The sequence below is a fragment of the Salmo salar genome, chromosome 18, assembly GCF_965601325.2.
Source record: "Salmo salar chromosome 18, fSalSal1, whole genome shotgun sequence".
Lineage (NCBI taxonomy): Eukaryota > Metazoa > Chordata > Actinopteri > Salmoniformes > Salmonidae > Salmo > Salmo salar.
In genome coordinates, this window is record NC_138308.1 from 70,012,879 (window position 1) to 70,033,438 (window position 20,560).

At 41.1% G+C, this 20,560-nt stretch overlaps 1 protein-coding gene across 3 annotated transcripts in view; it reads left to right on the top strand.

Moving 5' to 3' along the window:
• Positions 1-22: 22 nt before the first annotated feature.
• The window catches only part of LOC106577535 (RAS guanyl-releasing protein 2), a 93,814-nt gene continuing 73,276 nt past the window's right edge, over positions 23-20,560 (top strand). For 2 of the 3 annotated variants that reach the window (XM_014155646.3, XM_045701328.2), the window contains exon 1: positions 23-417. The gene's annotated coding sequence lies outside the window, so the exon portion shown is untranslated. Of the gene's footprint in view, positions 418-18,544; positions 18,615-20,560 lie in introns of all 3 variants that reach the window. The other variant, XM_014155647.3, reaches the window with a different exon arrangement.

A 20,560-nucleotide genomic window follows, 5' to 3' on the forward strand; every position in this document is an offset into this window, starting at 1 on the left:
ACAGTAACACCGCAACAGGCATCTATTTTAATTTGGCGCTAAGTGCTGGCAGCTGGCAGTAGTTCGTTGCATAAGCGCATGGGCAGACGTGTATTTGAGACCTGTAGCTGTGGAGCATCAACTTCAACGGATCTCATATCTGGAACTTGTGACTTCATTTTCGCATTATTTACTGCGTCTTTTTTTGCAAGGACCTGCAAGTGCATGCATAGGCTTTATCGTTTGGTCTAGATGCTACCCCAAAAACTATACCCGTACAGTTAGATCAATGTGATCTAGACCATAGCCAGCCAACCTACATGGTCTGGTAATTTGTTTATGGAAGGTATCCATCCCGGCGTTAAGGCTGACATTATTTTAGTTGCAGCGCATAACTAGGCAAACATTTCGTGTGATGGGACTCTCCAAACTCTGAAGGTAAGACATATCTGGCTACAACAGAGTGCATGTTTATGCACTTGTGATGTAATTCATGGTCTGCGATATTAATTTGATAAACATTTTCAGCATGACTGATTTTATCTTGGTTTGGACGGCTCTTGGCTTCATTACCTCACTTTTGTCTTTTATACCGAATAAGGCGAACTTGTGGAGGGTTATTTCAAGAGGCAAGCTGTGACACTAGTTATAGTTTGATAGTGTGTTCCAGGCCTCGACCAAGTTGCGCAATTAAATATGATTTATCCGCATGTGGCGCAAGAGAGGAATAGCCTAATCATGTAAACACATACTGTGCTGCATACATCTTAACCACACATTGCCCAGGGAGATCATTCAAGATTGACTTTGAAATTGGACGTCTATACATATCCTGAGGACATCAGGAAATGCCTTAAAATCCAGCCACGCAACCTGGTCTCAGAGCATTTGGTATTATTCTGTACATAACGCGAACAAAGGCGCCCCAATGTAGTGAGTTCGAATCTCATCACGGACAATTTTAGCTAATTAGAAACTTTGCACAATACTTAGCATGTTAGCTAACCCTTCCCCTAACCTTAACCCTTTACTCTAACGCCTAAACTTAACCCTAACTCCAATGGAACAATACAAAGCAGAAGGAGCAATCCAGGTTGTCAAAAACAATTTGAAATTTGTTGTTTGGAGCAACTTCGAAATTAGACGTTTGGGAAATATGGATAAACGTCTAATTCTGCAGTGAGACTGTGAGAGCTTGTTGGCATTGCCACACGTAAAGAGAGAATATGAGTGAGCAGTGGCATGTTTCTTCATGCTCTAGCAAACCACGCCTCTGTGTTTGTCACAGTAATGCCAGGGTGTGAATATTCTCACATGCCTATTGAGTGAAACAGATGGGCTATATTTGTGTATGAGACAGACCGTGTTATCTTTATACTACTGGTGATGAAGTTACCACTGCTGTTGAATATTTTGGCTGCTCGCTACCCTCTTTGTATCACATGCCAATTAGTGAGATTCATTACCAGCTATAGACATCATGAGATCATTGTTCAACACAAAGAAACACCCTGTATGGTTATTCATGTATTTGAATTGTATTGTTTTAAAAAGAGGCATTGTTATGACCTGGTAATATAGCCTAAACTAATATCACTCATACGTCATATTCAAGTACAGTATTAGGTATACAGCACACTTGCATTAACCATTAGGTCTGTTATTCATAGGCACTTTAGAGAGCTGCTCCCCACAACTGATGATGGCAAATAAGTCCCTTAACACATTGACATAAACAACAAGATCTCACGGTTTGACTTCAGATTCAGACGTTTCCCCAAATGTCAAATTTCGTTGTTGTTTATGGGTTGTCACAGTGATCAGTTGAGCCACCTGCTGCTGCTGTCACTGGCACATCCCATTATTACATTTGGGCGTTAATTCCGAATGGTGAAGTTAGGGTTAAAACAAAAACAACTCCACGGTTAAATTTAAGCATTCATTCCGAATTGTTAAATTAAGGGGTAAGGTTTAACACTGTTGCAGCGATTAGCATTGCAATTGAACACGCGACCCTGTGATCCAGAGCTTGCGGCTTACGCTCCTCCACAATCCCTATCCACAACACCCTAGCACAGAGTTTCCCAACTCGGTCCTCGTGACTCCTAGGGGTGCATGTTTTGTTTTTTTCCCCCCTTAACACGGGCGTCAAACTCATTCCATTGGAAGGCCTAGTGTCTGCAGGTTTTTAGTTTTTCCGTTCATTTAAGACCGAGACAACCAGGTGAAGGGAGTTCTTTACTAAATAGTGACCTTAATTGATCAATCAAGGTAGGAGCGAAAATCCATAGACACATGGCCCTCTGGGGAATGAGTTTGACACAGCTGATTCAACTGATCAAAGCTTGATGATCATTTGACTATTTTAATCAACTGTGTAGTGTTAGGGCAAAAACCAAAATGTGCACCCCTTGGGGTCCCGAGGACCGAGTTTTGGAAACTTTGCCCTTGCAAAACCCAAGCCTACTTGATGGTAATAGCGCTGACCGTTGCCCCTAGTGACGGGTTTTGAAGGAATCTCCCGTCGACCTTGGGACATGGATGAACGTCCAATTTCGAAGTGAATCTTGAGAAACCTGGCTGCATATGAATCGGCTATGAGTGTTGGGTTACTTTCCAGTCTGTGCACTATGCTTTGTGTGGCTCTGCAGGCGGCACGGGGAGATAAAATAAAACAAGTGAGAGGTCAAACCCTTGCTCACTTTGTTTGGGTATCGATTCGCTGGCATCATTACTTGGTGTCTGGAGTGCAGGCAGGGGTTGCGGGTGGCCCAACTCCACCGGCTCTGTCAGACGCTTTCTTCCAACCGCCCACAGAGCAGCGGGGATTAGGACCGGGCCGGGGTGTTCTGGCCATTGAGTTGGTCTGCAGTGCAGCCTCACTGATTTGACCACAGTTTCTATCCCTCCCTGCTAGAATGTTGCCTGTCAGATTTAGGGCTTTGACTTGTAAGTCTGTCTGGAGGTTTTCACTAAAGCTTTTGACATGGCTCAATTGAGAAACATGGTGGGATGATGGTAATGGAGAGGATATACAGTACCAGTCAAAAGTTTGGACACACCTACGCAATCAAGGGTTTTTCTTTATTTTTACTATTTTCTACATTGTAGAATAATAGTGAGGACATCAAAACTATGAAATGACACATATGGAATCATGTAGTAACCAAAAAAGTATTAAACAAATCAAAATATATTTGAGATTCTTCAAGGTAGCATTCTCTCAACCACTCTTGGCATTCTCTCAACCAGCTTCATGAGGTAGTCACCTGGAATGCATTTCAATTAACATGTGTGCCTTAATTTGTGGAATTTCTTTCCTTCTTAATGCGTTTGAGACCATCAGTTGTGTTGTGACAAGGCAGGGGTGCTATACAGAAGATGGCCCTATTTGGCACTATACCAAGTCCATATTATGGTAGGAATAGCTCAGATAAGCAAAGAGAAACAGTCCATTACTTTAAGACATGAAGGTCAGTCAATCTGGAAAATGTTAAGAACTTTTAACGTTTCTTCAAGTGCAGTCGCAAACACCATCAAGCACTATGATGAAACTGGCTCTCATGAGGACTGCCACAGGAAAGGAAGACCCAGAGTTACATCTGCTGCAGAGGATAAGTTCATTAGAGTTACCAGCCTCAGATTGCAGCCCAAATAAATGCTTCACAGAATTGAAGTAACAGACACACTGTTCAGAGGAGACTGTGTGAATCAGGCCTTCATGGTCGAATTGCTGCAAAGAAACCACTACTAAAGGACACCAATAATAAGAAGAGTCTTGCTTGGACCAAGAAACGCGAGCAATGGACATTAGACCGGTGGAAATCTGTCGTTTGGTCTGATGAATCCAAAATTGAGATTTTTGGTTCCATCCGCCGTGTCTTTGTGAGACGCAGAGTACATGAACAGATCTCTGCATGTGTAGTTCCCACTGTGAAGCATGGAGGAGGCGGTGTGATGATGTGGGGGATGCTTTGCTGGTGACACTGTCAGTGATTTATTTACAATTCAAGGCACACTTAACCAGCATGGCTACCACAGCATTCTGCAGCGATACGCTATCCCATCTGGTTTGTGCTTAGTGGGGCTATCATTTGTTTTTCAACAGGAAAATGACCCAAAACACACCTCCAGGCTGTGTAAGGGCTATTTAACCAAGAAAGAGAGTTATGGTGCTGCATCAGATGACCTGGCCTCCACAATCACCTGACCTTAACCCAATTGCGATGGTTTGGGATGAGTTGGATTGCAGAGTGGAGGAAAAGCAGCCAACAAGTTCTCAACATATGTTGGGACTCCTTCAAGACTGTTGAAAAAGCATTCCAGGTGAAGCTGGTTGAAAGAATGCCAAGAGTGTGCAAAGCTGTCATCAAGGCAAAGGGTGGTATGTTGATTTGTTTAACACTTTTTTTTAAATATTTTTTTGTATTTAAAAAAAAAAATGTACTACATGATTCCATGTGTTATTTTATAGTGTTTTATGTATTCACTATTATTCTACAATGTAGAAAATAGTTCAAATAAAGAAAAACCCTTGAATGAGCAGGCGTGTCCAAATGTTTGACTGGTACTGTATGTATGTGTAGGCCTACAGGTGTTCTGAGGTCAAACCTTTATCAGCTTGTTTTGATGTGGTTCTGTTCGTTGCATGAAGAGCTGAGCTGAATGTTGTTGATTTAACTTCAGCAATTATTTGAATATTGGGTAATGTGCTGCTTACTGTGCTCTTGTTGCGTGTCAGTTACTGATTGAGAGAAATGCACCATCCTGCAAATAATGTTGTATCTAGGCATATCCTGCTCGACGCACCTTTAGCTACACGTAAAATACATAGTCCCTTCAGTAGGCCTGGCTGATCAATCAGGCAATTAGTCCAAAATCCCAACATAATATCTTAGAGTTGATTAATCCCTATGCCAACTATAAAGTCAATGACATAACTATTGCACTGTGCTTGTTCAAAGGCCTGCTAGGATGAGTGTTTGTGTAACTGTCTGGATTCGACCCAGGGTCTGCTATATAATTGTTAGCCCTCTGAGCTAAAGCAGGATCATTAGCCCGGGAGTTACCCATTGCACGAGTATGATTCACCAATGCACCTCTGTTAAATTTGGAGTGAATGAGCCTGAAGTTGTTTTGGTGTTCCATACCTCCGCGGCATGAACAAAGGAAGCCAGCTGAGGTGGATGTGATGCACAGGTAGAAATCTGATCTCGCTCTCCACACAGACAGCCTCCAAGCTTTCCTCCAACCTTTCTCCTCAGGCATGTTACCCTACTCCTCTCTTAAAGCTTTGTGTACATGCTTGACATTTCACTCATCTCCAGGACCAGGGAGCGACTTCACCGACCTGCGGCAACACCGCCATGCCCCAGCGCCTTGTTAGGCACACTGAGCTTAATTAGATTCTTTGTAAAGGGCTGATTTATGCCCAAGGACTGAGATATGGTTGGGGGGGAGGAGAAAAGGGTGAGCGAGATGGAAAAAGAGAGAAGGGGGGGAGGGAGAATGTACAGAGGCTGATCAGTAGGATGTGAGAAAAAAAAAGCTAAATCCCAGGAGCGCAAAATAAACCAACAAAGAAAGTAATTACAGGTAGCAGCTACCCAGATGCATGTAGTCGCATCACTGCGGTACGGTTCACTGCTTCCTGTCCTCTCTACTTCACTCCCTTCTCGTTCTCTCCCTTCCCCTATCTCCTTCTTTCTCTACCTCCATGTCTCTCACTCTCACTCATGTTCCTGAGAGGAGAAATAGAGGACCTGTACAATGTCATCTTGTCAGTGCTCCTTTCACCTTTAAAGGGCAAAGATGGAACACCTGGGAGGGAGCAGAGAGGGAGGGAGTAGGGTGAAAGCGTAACAGCTATAGATCAATCAGCCAGGAGAGACATAGTCAATGAGGTAGGTGGGAGAACATATTAAAATACAGTGGGTGACCCTGTGGAGTAGTACAAGCAGACAATTGTGACTGTGTAGAGCCAGTAGTTGCAACAAGTGTGAAGTATACACTTTTCTTGTTTTGAAAGAATTGACAATGCACCTGCAGTAGAAAATGTGTTTTTACACATTTGATAAATTGTGTTTTATCACTGGATTACCTCAGTTTGTCAACATGCCCACAAAAACATTCAGACCTTTCTGGGCAATTTTATGCCAGCGGGAGCTGAAAGCATTTTTGTTGTCAGCTTGTTCTGGCAATTCTCACAAAGGAACTTCATTGGAAGGAGGGATGTTTTGACATGCTTTTTACATTTACATTTGTATCACAAACAATTTTTGAGAGAAATCATGATGAAATTGGCAATTTTAGGCCCTTTTTAGACCTATACATACCCCAGTAAGACCCTATGATCTGTGAACTGTACATGATACAGACATCTTGATGTCCTCCTACTCCTTATAGGTGAAATGCATATGAATTCATAATCTCTTTTTGACAGCATTCCATTTGATTTAAACAATGGCTTTCCATACATGTTTGCCCATGGAAGAATGTGCATTTTTGGAGAAGGTACTTTTTGCACCCGAATACCAAAATATTCAGGAGATAAAGGTGCTTAGTGTTACCTAATTTGGGATACCCCACAATACCATGTCTTCATCAATGGAAAAGATAAATGGTTTTGAGTTTGATACTTAAAAGCTTACAAAGAGTATTGTCAAACAATTTAATTTATTGAAGAAAAAAAAAATTCATTAAACCTTTTAATGTCAATTATCTATGTTTTTGGATATTCACATATGTTGTAGGTTAACCCACATTTCAGTTCTGACATGTTGGTGTTGTGCCCGCCATCAGTTGCGACACAACATGCTCTTGAATACAGGGTAGGTGTCATTTCAATAATAGAAATAGAATGGACCCATCCCTTCAGACAACTACAATTTAGCTGGTACACCATTTGAAATTTTCATTTAAATTTGTTTTACTACTACAAAGATGACCACTGGTCCACCCACTGTCAATTTGTCATCTTAAATGGTCAAGTCTATTGTATCCATCTTTATTTCAATAGATTTCCAGTATAATTTTAAGCAACAGATATTCCCATTCAAGTCAACATTCTCTGTGTGGACCCCCAACCATCTTTGTGGTACCATTTTGAAAGTTGAAATTTAAATTGTATTCCCATTTTAGTACATTTATTAGCCAAAGCATGACACCCACCCTGTATTCAAGAGCATGTTGTGTCTCAACTGGTGGTGGACACAGCACAAAACCCTTCAATTATGTAAAATGGGGTCAAAGCTACAACATATGCTAATATGAAGAAAAAAATGGGTTTTTTGGTAATTTAAGTGTTTATTTTTTTTCAACTTCTATTTTTTTGGCAAACCTGTTTGTAAGCTTTTAAGTTGTATCAAATCTCAACCATTTATCTTTTCCAGTGATGAAGACATGACTGTCTCATGGTACTGTATGGTGGGGTATGCAAAAGGGGTAAACTTTGAGTTCCTTTTTATATTTATATCAGGCCCAAAAAGTCAATTTCTGAGCATTACACAATTAATATTTTTTTTTTTTTATATTATTATTTTAGATATTTTTTTATTACATGTTTTTTTTTTACTTATTTTTTTGTATACTTTTTTTTTAATTGTTCTTAATTTATAAATGTTTAAAACATTTTAAAATATTTTAAATGGTTATATACATTTTTTTTTTTTTTTGTGAGCTTGGGGATCCCTGATGTTAATATATCCACCATAAAATTTGTCGTCTCCCCCCCCAACCAGATATTGGTTTGTTGCCTCAGGGCAACAATGTGCTACGAGGGTACTGAAACACCAAGGTTTTCTATAGTACATATGACAATGGAATAAGGAAACCAGCAATATATGCATTAGAACAAGTTTTATTTAGACAAACATCAACCACAAATAGTTCCAACCAATTACAAGCTTTTAATGTCAAAACATCAAATAAACTACTACTAATTACAAGTAACACTTCATGTATAAATGTTTCTCACATTACATATAAACCAACATCCAAATGACTGTGTGGAGGGGTTAGCAAATATATGTGTGTGTGGGTTATTGTTTGAATCAGTGTTTCTCTTTTTGACAAGGCACACTCTGCTTTCCAATTCTGTGTGGAACCTCATGAAGCAGTTTCTGGTGGACATCACATTTCTGGCACTTGGCTTTTGGTGTACCTGTGCACCCTGGTACCTTGCATCTCCCCTTCTTTTCAGCCACAATCATCCAGTGGGCTGTGGCATCCAGGCGAATTGGAGCAGTGGGTCTTTTTCTCCTCTTATCCTCATACTCACCAGCAGTTGTGGAACTGGGACGACCTTTCTTGCAGTCTCTTTCCAGTTTTGCATAGGCCTTCAGCGACGTATTGACTTAAAGGTATACAGATTCATTTGTTCCTTCTTTCTCATGCCAGTGCCTTCACAATCTCTTTGGTAGAGCAGCCAGGTGGTCACGATGATCATATCCAGGAAGTGGAACACCAGCCGGTGGTACCACTTTGATCTGATTTTGTTCTGGTACAGTGCAATCAGTTAGTCAAGCAGATCCACCCCAACCATATTCTTGTTGTATTCTTTCACCACAGCAGGGCAGGGGACTTGGGTAATCATCTTTCACTTGCGATCCCACATGTCAACCTCAGGGATTTTTTTTTTTTATGGCCTCCCATCTATTCAATATCATGGTGTCAGCTACTTGGGACACTCGGCAGGCTTTGTTCCAAAACATGCGGGTGCCTGGTAAACCAAACAATGACATGTACACCACAATACCCAGGAGCTCCAATTCTTTTATAGTGAGGTTAAGGGGCTTGTTTGCATTACATTGTATCGCATATACAGTTGAAGTTTACATACACCTTAGCCAAATATATTTAAACTCAGTCTTTCACAATTCCTGACATTTAATCCTAGTAAAGATTCCCTGTCTTAGGTCAGTTAGGATCACCACTTTATTTTAAGAATGTGAAATGTCAGAATAATAGAGGTGATTTTATTTTATTTCTTTCATCACATTCCCAGTGGGTCAGAAGTTTACATACACTCAATTAGTATTTGGTAGAATTGCCTTTTAAAATGTTTAACTTGGGTGAAATGTTTCAGGTAGCCTTCCACAAGCTTCCCACAATAAGTTGGGTGAATTTTGGCCCATTCCTCCTGACAGAGCTGGTGTAACTGAGTCAGGTTTGTAGGCCTCTTTGCTCGCACACGCTTTTTCAGTTCTGCCCACAAATGTTCTATAGGATTGAGGTCAGGGCTTTGTGATGGCCACTCCAATACCTTGACTTGGTTGTCCTTAAGCCATTTTGCACATCTTTGGAAGTATGCTTTGGGTCATTGTCCATTTGGAAGACCCATTTGTGACCAAGCTTTAACTTCCTGACTGATGTCTTGAGATGTTGCTTCAATATATCCACATCCTTTTCCTCCCTCATGATGCCATCTATTTTGAAGTGCACCAGACCCTCCTGCAGCAAAGCACCCCCACAACATGATGCTGCCACCCCCGTGCTTCCTGGTTGGGATGGTGTTCTTCAGCTTGCAAGCATCCCCCATTTTCCTCCAAACATAACGATGGTCATTATGGCCAAACAGTTCCATTTTTGTTTCATCAGACCAGAGGACATTTCTCCAAAAAGTACGATCTTTGTCCCCATGTGCAGTTGCAAACCGTAGTCTGGCTTTTTTATGGTGGTTTTGAAGCAGTGGCTTCTTCTTTACTGAGTGGCCTTTCATGTTATGTTGATATAGGACTCATTTTACTATGGATATAGATACTTCTGAACCTGTTTCCTCCAGCATCTTCACAAGGCCCTTTGCTGTGGTTCTGGGATTGATTTGCACTTTTCACACCAAAGTACGTTCATCTCTAGGAGACAGAACGCATCTCCTTCCTGAGCGGTATGACGGCTGCGTGGTCCCATGGTGTTTATACTTGCGTACTATTGTTTGTACAGATTAACATGGTACCTTCAGGCGTTTGGAAATTGCTCCCAAGGATGAACCAGACTTGTGGAGGTCTACAATTTATTTTCTGAGGTCTTAGCTGATTTCTTTAGATTTTTCCCATGATGTCAAGCAAAGAGGCACTGTGTTTAAAGGTAGGCCTTGAAATACATCCACAGGTACACCTATTGACTGAAATTATGTCAATTAGCTTATCAGAAGCTTCTAAAGACATGATGACATTTTCTGGAATTTTCCAAGCTGTTTAAAGGCACAGTCAACTTAGTGTATGTAAACTTCTGACCCGCAGGAATAGAAATACAGTAAAATAATCCCTGTAAACAATTTGTTGGAAAAATTACTTGTCATTCACATAGTCGATGTCCTAACCGACTTGCCAAAACTATAGTTTGTTAACAAGACATTTGTGGAGTGGTTGAAAAACGAGTTTTAATGACTCCAACATAAGTGTATGTGAAACATCTGACTTCAACTATATATTTGACTGCCCTACAATAACTTCCAGAAAGTTTTCAGAGAAACTGCTTGAAGGGGGGACATGCTATCATCAGATCTTGAAAGCAGGCCCTGCCATTCTGGGTAAGCATTGAAGTATGCATCGTGGGGTGTTCTCCACCGGGGTAGGCGTGGAACATAAAACTCTGCGACATCTCAGTCTCATTGTCAACAGACAGGCATTCTCCTTTAAAAAATAAAGCAGGAAGCACACATTTGAATGTGTCATACCCTTCTTCATCCACTGATGCGCACGCACACACACTACTTTGCTGACTGACCCCTATCTGACTCCTGACCGAACTGTCACTCAAACCTGATTCGGGATCCACTCTTCCTGACTCTCCTCAAGCTCACTGTCAAGAGGGAATGACCCTAACTGCTTGATAATGTTCCTTCCGCCCATTGAATGTTGTGTCCATTTCCTGTAAGTATCAGTAGATGGTAAAGTAAAAACATTGACTATGGTCATAATTATGCATCCGAGCACATCTCCACACTTTAGCATGATATTGCCCGAACAAAAGTGGTCTAACTGCACAATGTTGCCCTGAGGCAACGAACCAAAAAACACAGTTTTAGTATATAAATAAAAACAAGTATTTAAACAAATATACTTCTTTACATACTCATGCACATGCATTTGAATTTTTTTTAATTTTTATATAAAGTTATTTCAGTTTCAACATGTTAAGTGATTTTTATCCCCAATTGTGTCTCATACGACTTTGCTTCCTGAAAGGACTGCTCCACTCGCAGACAAAAGGCCACGTTCACTTCAGCCCCTAATCTATTTGGACACAAACATGTCAGGTGATATTATATATTTTTTTTAATGTAAAAATTCAAGGGGTGGTGTGAGGTCCAAAAAGGTAGTTTGTTACCTGAGGGTTAATGATATTACCCATTTTATAATTAGAAATTGACATGGGTAAATTACCTATCATGGTCCTCCTTTAGGATTGCACATTCAGGAGATGGAGTTACCTTTGAATCCATTTTCCCATTCACTGTGTTGGTGGTGCTCATAAAATGTATCATACCTTCAGAATTAGCAGGGAGCCCACTCTGGAAATTTGAGGTATTTCTACAGTATATTGTTCCTAACAATATGTCTTAATATAAACAAAAAGGTTAGTTATGAGATATTAAATGCCCAGTACAGTAAAAAACGTGATTTCCCTGTTTTTGTATATATTTCCACACTGCGGTTGGAATAATACCAGAGCTCAGTCTGTTGGCATGTGAAAATTATGATAATGCCATTTTAATGTATGAGCTGTTTGAAATTTCAGCCTGTTTTGGTGGGATAGACTTTTGGCCTGCCTGGTGACATCACCAGGTGGTAAATTAGTTAATAGACCATTAAGAGTTCCAGACCTCTCTGCCATTAACTTCTAGTTTTACCCTACACCACTCCCAGACAATCCTAGGAAAATTCTAGCTGCCATGTCTGTCGGTGCCATACTCTTGGTGTCATTATACTCCTCATAGTGTGTTCTAAAATTTTTAGAAGACACTTTAAGGAGTATAATGACACCAAGATGTTGTACGCATCATATACGGTTCACAGATCATAGGGTCTTATGAGGCATGTATAGGTCTAAAATGGCCACTTTCATCCTGATGATTAAAAAAAAATGGTTTGATACAAATGTAAAAATCTTTTCTCCCAAATGAAGTTTCCATGTGAAAATGGTCAGAACAATCTGATATTTCTAAAACATTTTCCGCTGGCGTGGAATCGCCCTTCTATTGCTCAGTGTTGCTCTAATAGCTATACTGAACAAAAATATAAATGCAATGTTTTGGTCCCATGTTTCATGAGCTGAAATAAAAGATCCCAAACATTTTCCATACTCACAAATGGATTTCTCTCCAATTTTATGCACAAATTTGTTTACATCCCTGTTAGTGAGCATTTCTCCTTTCCCAATATAATCCATCCACCTGACAGGTGTGCTATATCAAGAAAGTGATTAAACAGCATGATCATTACACAGGTGCACCTTGTTGGGGACAAAAGGCCACTCTAAAATGTGCAGTTTTGTCACACAACACAATGCCACAGATGTTTTGAGGGAGCGTGCAATTGGCATGCTGACTGCAGGAATATCCAGCAGAGCTGTTGCCAGAACATTTAATGTACATTTCTCTACCATAAGCCATCTCCAATGTAGTTAACAAATTTCGATCAATGGCCATTTGAATGCACAGAGATACCGTGATGATATCCTGAGGTCCATTGTTGTGCCATCTATCCATCACCTCATGTTTCAGCATTATAATACACGGCCCCATGTCGCAAGGATTTGTACACAATTCCTGGAAGCTGAAAATGCCCTAGTTCTTCCATGGCCTGCATGCTCACATGTCACCCATTTAGGTATTTTATTAGGATCCCCATTAGCTGTTGCAAAAGCAGCAGCTACTCTTCCTTGGGTCACCACAAAACATGAAACAAGAACAGCTCAAGGACAGCGCTACATAAATTAAAAAAGCACACACAGCCAACATATGAATTCCAATACACAAACTATCTAGGTCAAATAGGGGAAAGGCATTGTGGTGTTCTTTTTTTATTTTTATTATTTATTTTTTTACCCGGTTTGCTGTTTATTTGAGCAATATGAGATGGAAGTTCCATGCAATAATGGCTCTATATAATACTGTACACTTTCTTGAATTTGTTCTGGATTTTGGGACTGTGAAAAGTCCCCTGGTGGCATGTCTGGTGCGGTAAGTGTGTGTCAGAGCTGTGTGTAAGTTGACTATGCAAACAATTTGGGATTTAACACATTCATGTTTCTTATACAAATAAGTGATGCAGTCTGTCTCTCCTCAACTCTTAGCCAAGCATGCATAGTATTTATATCAGCCCTCTGATTACAATGAAGAGCAAGACTGTTCTGGGCCAGCTGCAGCTTAACTAGGTCTTTCCTTCCAGCACTCAACCACACGACTGGACAATAATCAAGATAAGAAAAAACTAGAACCTGCAGGACTTGCTTTTTGGAATGTGGTGTCAAAATCAGAGCATCTCTTTATTATGCACAGACCTCTCCCCATCTTTACAACCATTGAATCTACATGTTTTCACCATGACAGTTGACAGTAACAAGTAATTTAATCTCCTCAACTTGTTCAACAGCCAGATTCAGCTGAGGTCTAGAACTTAGGGAATGATTTGTACCAAATACAATGCTCTTAGTTTTAGGGATGTTCAGTACCAGTTTATTACTGCCCACCCATTCCATAACAGACCAACTCTTTGTTAACCTGTTGGGGCTAGGGGGCAGTATTTGCACGGCCGAATAAAAAAACGTACCCGATTTAAAACTGGTTACTACTCTTGCCCAGAAATGAGAATATGCATATAATTAGTAGATTTGGATAGAAAACACTAAAGTTTCTAAAACTGTTTGAATGGTGTCTGTGAGTATAACATAACCTGAGAAGATTCCATACAGGAAGTGCCAGCCTTAGAAAATGTCACGTTACAGCAGAGATGCTGTATTTTCGATAGATGCAACAGAAGGACAAGAATTCCATTGGCTCTCAGAAGGTGCCAGAAAGTGGAATGACGTGTCTCCTGTCTCTGGGCGAAGAACAGCAGGAGATTTTGTGAGTGGTCAGGCTGGGAACAGTGACACTGGAGATGCGTGTTCATGAGAATTCTCCATTTTTTTTCTTTCAGCCTTTGAATGAATACAACGTCGCCCGGTTGGAATATTATCGCTATTTTACGAGAAAAATAGCATAAAAATTGATTTTAAACGGCGTTTGACATGCTTCGAAGTACGGTAATGGAATATTTTGAAATTGTTTGTCACGAAATGTGCTCGCGCGTCACCCTTCAGATAGAGACACGAACAAAACTGAGCTATTTGAATATAACTATGGATTATTTGGAACCAAAACAACATTCGTTGTAGAAGTCCTGGGAGTGCATTTTGACGAAGAACAGCAAAGGTAATCCAATTTTTCTTATAGTAATTCTGAGTTTAGTGAGCGCCAAACTTGGTGGGTGTCAAATTAGCTAGCCTGTGATGGCCGAGCTATCTACTCAGAATATTGCAAAATGTGCTTTCGACGAAAAGCTATTTTAAAATCTGACACCGCGATTGCATAAAGGAGTTCTGTATCTATAATTTTTAAAATAATTTCTGTATTTTGTGAACATTAATCGTGAGTAATTTAGTAAATTCACCGGAAGTTTGCGGTGGGTATGCTAGTTCTGAACATCACATGCTAATGTAAAAAAGCTTTTTTATTTTTTATTTAGATAAATATGAACATGATTGAACAAAACATGCATGTATTGTATAACATGTCCTAGGAGTGTCATGTGTGACTATTTTTGGCAGGGTACTCTCCTGACATAATCTAATGTTTTGCTTTCGCTGTAAAGCCTTTTTGAAATCGGACAATGTGGTTAGATTAACGAGAGTCTTGTCTTTAAAATAGTCAATGTTTGAGAAATTGAAGTTATAGCATTTTTGAGGTATTTGTATTTCGCGCCACGCGATTCCACTGGCTGTTGACTAGGTGGGATGCCTGCCCACCTAGCCCAGGGAAGTTAACCTCTTACATCTAGACGTTCCGCTAGCGGAACACCTGCTCCAATATCCAATGATAGGCGTGGCGCGAATTACAAATTCCTCAAATACAAAAACTTCAATTTTTCAAACATATGACTATTTCACAGCATTTTAAAGATGACTCTCCTTTATCTAACCACACTGTCCGATTTCAAAAAGGCTTTACAGCGAAAGCAAAACATTAGATTATGTCAGCAGAGTACCAAGCCAGAAATAATCAGACACCCATTTTTCAAGCTAGCATATAATGTCACAAAAAACAAAACCACAGCTAAATGCAGCACTAACCTTTGATCTTCATCAGATGACAACCCTAGGACATTATGTTATAAAATGCATGCATGTTTTGTTCAATCAAGTTAATATTTATATCAAAAAACAGCTTTTTACATTAGCATGTGACGTTCAGAACTAGCATACCCACCGCAAACATCCGGTGAATTTACTAAATTACTCACGATAAACGTTCACAAAAAACATAATTATTTTAAGAATTATAGATACAGAACTCCTCTATGCACTCGCTATGTCCGATTTTAAAATAGCTTTTCGGTGAAAGCACATTTTGCAATATTCTCAGTAGATAGCCCAGCCATCACGGCTAGCCATTTAGACACCGCCAAGTTTAGCCCTGATCAAACTCCGATTTACTATTACAAAAGTTTCATTACCTTTGTCTTCGTCAGAATGCACTCCCAGGACTGCTACTTCAATAACAAATGTTGGTTTGGTCCCAAATAATCCATCGTTATATCCGAATAGCGGCGTTTTGTTCGTGCGTTCCAGACACTATCCGAAATGGTAAAGAAGGGTCGTGCGCATGGTGCAATTCGTGACAAAAAATTCTAAATATTCCATTACCGTACTTCGAAGCATGTCAACCGCTGTTTAAAATCAATTTTTATGCAATTTTTCTCGTAGAAAAGCGATAATATTCCGACCGGGAATCTCCTTTTCGGCAAACAGAGGAAAAAATCACAAAGACGGGGGCGGTCAGGTCACGCGCCTAAGCCCACAGTCCCTTGATCGGCCACTTGAGAAGGGCGATAATGTGTTTCAGCCTGGGGCTGGGATGACGACATTCAGGTTTTTCCCGGGCTCTGAGCGCCTATGGACGACGTAGGAAGTGTCACGTTAGAGCAGAGATCCTTAGTAAAAGATAGAGATGGCAAAGAAGTTCCAGAAATGGTCAGACAGGCCACTTCCTGTAAAGGAATCTCTCAGGTTTTGACCTGCCATTTGAGTTCTGTTATACTCACAGACACCATTCAAACAGTTTTAGAAACTTTAGGGTGTTTTCTATCCATATGTAATAAGTATATGCATATTCTAGTTACTGGGTAGGATTAGTAACCAGATTAAATCGGGTACGTTTTTTTATCCAGCCGTGAAAATACTGCCCCCTAGCCATAAGAGGTTAAGGGTTTCAGTGACTTCATTAGCTGTGGTTGCTGATGCGTATATGGCTGAATCATCAGCATACGTGGACACGCATGCTTTGTTTAATGCCAGTGGCAGGTCATTGGTAAAAATAGAAAAGATTACCGGGCCGAGAGAGCTGCCCTGCGGTACACCACACTTAAATGTTTAAAATTAGGGAAGCTTCCATTAAAGAAAACCCTTTGTTATTAGATTGCCATATTGTGGATTCAGAGCTGAGGTTGAAAAGCCTAAACGCATGTTTTTTTTTTCAGCAACAGGTTATGGTCAATAATATCAAAGGATGCACTGAAATCTAACAGTACAGCTCCTACAATCTTATCAATTTCTTTCAACCAGTCATTTGTGTGAGTGCCCTTCTCTATAAGCATGCTGAAAGTCTGAATTTGTTTACAGAGAAATAGCCTTGTATTTGGTAACCCCCCCCCCCCCCCCAACAGTTTGCTCAGAGCTGGCAAAAAGCTTAAAGGTCTGCTGTTAGAATCAGTAAAGGCTGCTTTACCACTCTTGGGTAGCGGAATTACTTTGGCTTCCTTCCAGACTTGAGGACTAATAATTTCCTCTAGGCTTAGATTAAATATATGACAGATAGGAGTGGCTATAGTCAGCTACCATCCTCAGTAGCTTTCCATCTAAATTGTCAATGCCAGGTTTGTCATTATTGATCGTTAGCAATTTTTCCACCTCTCCCACACTAACTTTATAAAATTCAAACTTACAATGCTTTTCTTTTTGAGCATGTTTGGGATGCTCTGGATCCTTGTGTATGACAGCGTGTTCTAGTTCCCGCCAATATCCAACAACGCACATCGAATGGGACAACAGGCCACAATCAACAGCCTGATTAACTCTATGCGAAGGAGATGTGTCGCGCTGTACATCAGATACTGACAGGTTTTCTGATCCACACCTGTACTTTTTTGTTGTTGGTGTTTGTGATCACCTGGGCATATCGGTATTCCCAGTCATGTGAAATCCATAGATTTAGGGCGTAATGAATTTATTTCAATTGACTGATTTCCTTTATGAACTGTAACTCAGTAAAATGTTGAATTTTTATATTTTTTGTACTGTTTTCAGAGCCTATGTTATCCTCATGCCCTGTCATCCCCAATGTCACAGTAGTGCACACAGACATGGTACTAAAACAGGAAGTGGGTTTTTTTCCCCTCTGGTTGGAGCTGTTTAGGAGGGAACACTTAAACAGGAACTTAGTCTGTTACACTCTACATATAATTAATTGGCTGCTTTGTTGGTATGATACTATTACTTTGGTTGGCTTTTTAAACAAGACATTGCTCATAGTGACCAGAAAAGGGAAGTATGGGTGAATTTGATACTGGACATGGTGACGAGAGAATGTCAATGGATCTCCGCACCTTGGTTCAAACAGTATTTGTCTTCCAAATAGTTCTGCGGGACTTAATTGAGCTTGCCTGGGTGTAAATGTAACCAACGGAGTAGTCTAAAAATGGCAAACCCCGCTCACCTGGACTGTCACTCCAGTGGGGTCAAACAAACACTCAAAGTACTTAAAAGAAAACAAATACTATTTGAACCCAGATCTGGTACCTCACTACATAGTGACTGTGCTGAACACCCTGGTATGGCGTTTTGAATGAGGATGTCCTCCTGGGCTAGTCAAGCCTTATCTGGCTACAGTTGGTGTATCATACTGGCTATGGCGGACCTGGTGGTGTCCTCTGCCCGCAGGGTAAATCGAGGCCACATTTGCATCGTGGGAAGTTGAATGATGGCTGGCAGAGTCCCTTGTTAGCCTCAGGGACCACGACAGCCCATCAACAACAGGAAGTTAATTTTGAAACTCTCAATTCAGCACTGCGGGCAGATCTAGAGAGACGGCAGAGAGAAATGAAAGGAAAAACAAGTGTCTCGGCAGGTGCCTTGTGGGTAGTTACCGTAACCAGGGCGAGACGTGTCATTCCTGAGTTGATCTGTCACTCTCGTCTCGGGGCACATTTTCTCGTCTCACACATCTTTCAGCATGGATAGAGGAATGTGTGTGAGGAGAACACTACATGTGAGAGAATGTGTTAACTGTACTGTCTTTACTCACTAGGTGGTTTGAATGATGAGTATGGAGAGAAGTTATCAATGGAGAAGGACAAACATTTTAACTCAAAGTTCAGGTAATCCATTAACAACACACACACACACACACACACACACACACACACACACACACACACACACACACACACACACACACAAAGCTAGGTTTAACATCTGGTAGAGGACAGAAGTTGAACAGGAAGTATCTGTAGAAAGACAAAGAAAAGCAGTCAGGCTTTCATATCACAATGCCTGCCATAATATACACTGAACAAAAATATAAACACAACATGTAAGTGTTGGTCCCGTGTTTCATGAGCTGAAATAAAAGATACCAGAAATGTTCAATTTGCACAAAACTTATTTCTCTAAACTGTTTACATCCCTGTTAGTGAGCATTTCTCCTTTGCCAAGATAAAACACCTGCCAAGAAGCTGATTAAACAGCATCATTACACAGGTGCACCTTGTGTTGGGGACAATCAAAGGCCACTCTAAAATGTGCAGTTTTGTCTGACAACACAATGCCACAGATGTCTCAAGTTTTGAGGGAGGGTGCAATTGGCATGCTGACTGCAGGAATGTCCACCAGAGCTGTTGCCAGAGCATTTATCTAAATTTTTCTTCCATAACCTGCCTCCGTCGTTTTAGAGAATTTGGCAGTACGTCGAACCGGCCTCGCAACCACAAACCATGTGTAACCAGCCCAGGACCTCCACATCTGTAAACAAACAACCCTCTGTCCATGGTGCTGAGACAGCGCAGTGGCGTTAGATTTTGCGTCAACTTGTCACTCAATCGTTTAAACTTTTTTTGCTATTTTTATACAAGTACACAACTGAGGCTGCACAAGTTTCAACTGAGGGGCTAAGCCCCCCTTTTGCCCCCTCGTGGAACCAGGCCCGAGATCACAGAACTTGTAATGGCCCTTGTCTGCAGCGATTGTGAGCACTGTGTCTCGGGCGAATGTGGACATGGGTGATTATACACGCAGTTTGGACAAATCCTTGTCATTGACAGGGATGGGTGTGGGTTTCAAGGGTTGATAAACTGTTGTTCCTGGAGTTGATTTCAGTGCCAGCGCGTAGGAGGATGTTGATGCAGCTCCCCCGATGTGGCCAGGTTGAGAGGAGTGTAGTCTGAAACGTTATGGTGGTCCTTGTTGGCCCCGCACAGCAGTAACCGCTTTACCAGTTGGAAGGAATGGACCACAGGTTAGTCAATCCACACAACACCTTTGGGGAATTTCCACTGAGGACATACCCCAGTGTTTTACCAAAAAGGTAACAAGTAACTGATGTGGTGTTGCGAGAAGAATGTGTTTTAATGAAAAGCAGCACCTCTTGTCTTCCTACAGAGCAGGCCAGGGAGAGGTGTGCTTTTGGTTCTCTCGGACTGGGATTCGATGTCCCCTCCTTTATCCAGCAGGATCTCCACCACGCCAACATGACCCAATGTAGCAGCTGGATCAGAGGAGTGAAACCTGGGGACAGACAGTTAGATTACCCTCCAACACCAACATACACAGAGACTCCCACTTCTACACACATTATCAAGTTGCCTGAAAAATGTACATAAAAATATAGCTGCTGTACATGGTGTGACGTATGTGCATCGATGTCCACTAGGCTTGGGCTGTATACCGGGATATTTGACGGTGTCGTCGGTCTGGTTTTTCATTACTGTTAGGACTGTTTGTATACTCTTATATTCAAAAGTTCACAACAATGCGAACAAAGTGAGGTGATCAAATTACACTTCTCTTGATAGGAGGAAGGGAAAGGGGTTGGTCCATATAGCTTGCAAACTTTTGCGGCGATAACGCGTGACCTCTTCCATCTTTTTAGTTAGAGAAGGGAGACAGTGGAAATGGAGTGAGAACGGCCGATCTGGTGTTAGGGGCAGTGCCATTTAAGTGATTTGCCTGAAGGATAGAACGGCAAAGGAAGGCAATACACCAAATCGGCGCTCCCACCTCAGGGTACACCACCCTCTGACCTATGCACACCTCAGGACCACAAGCA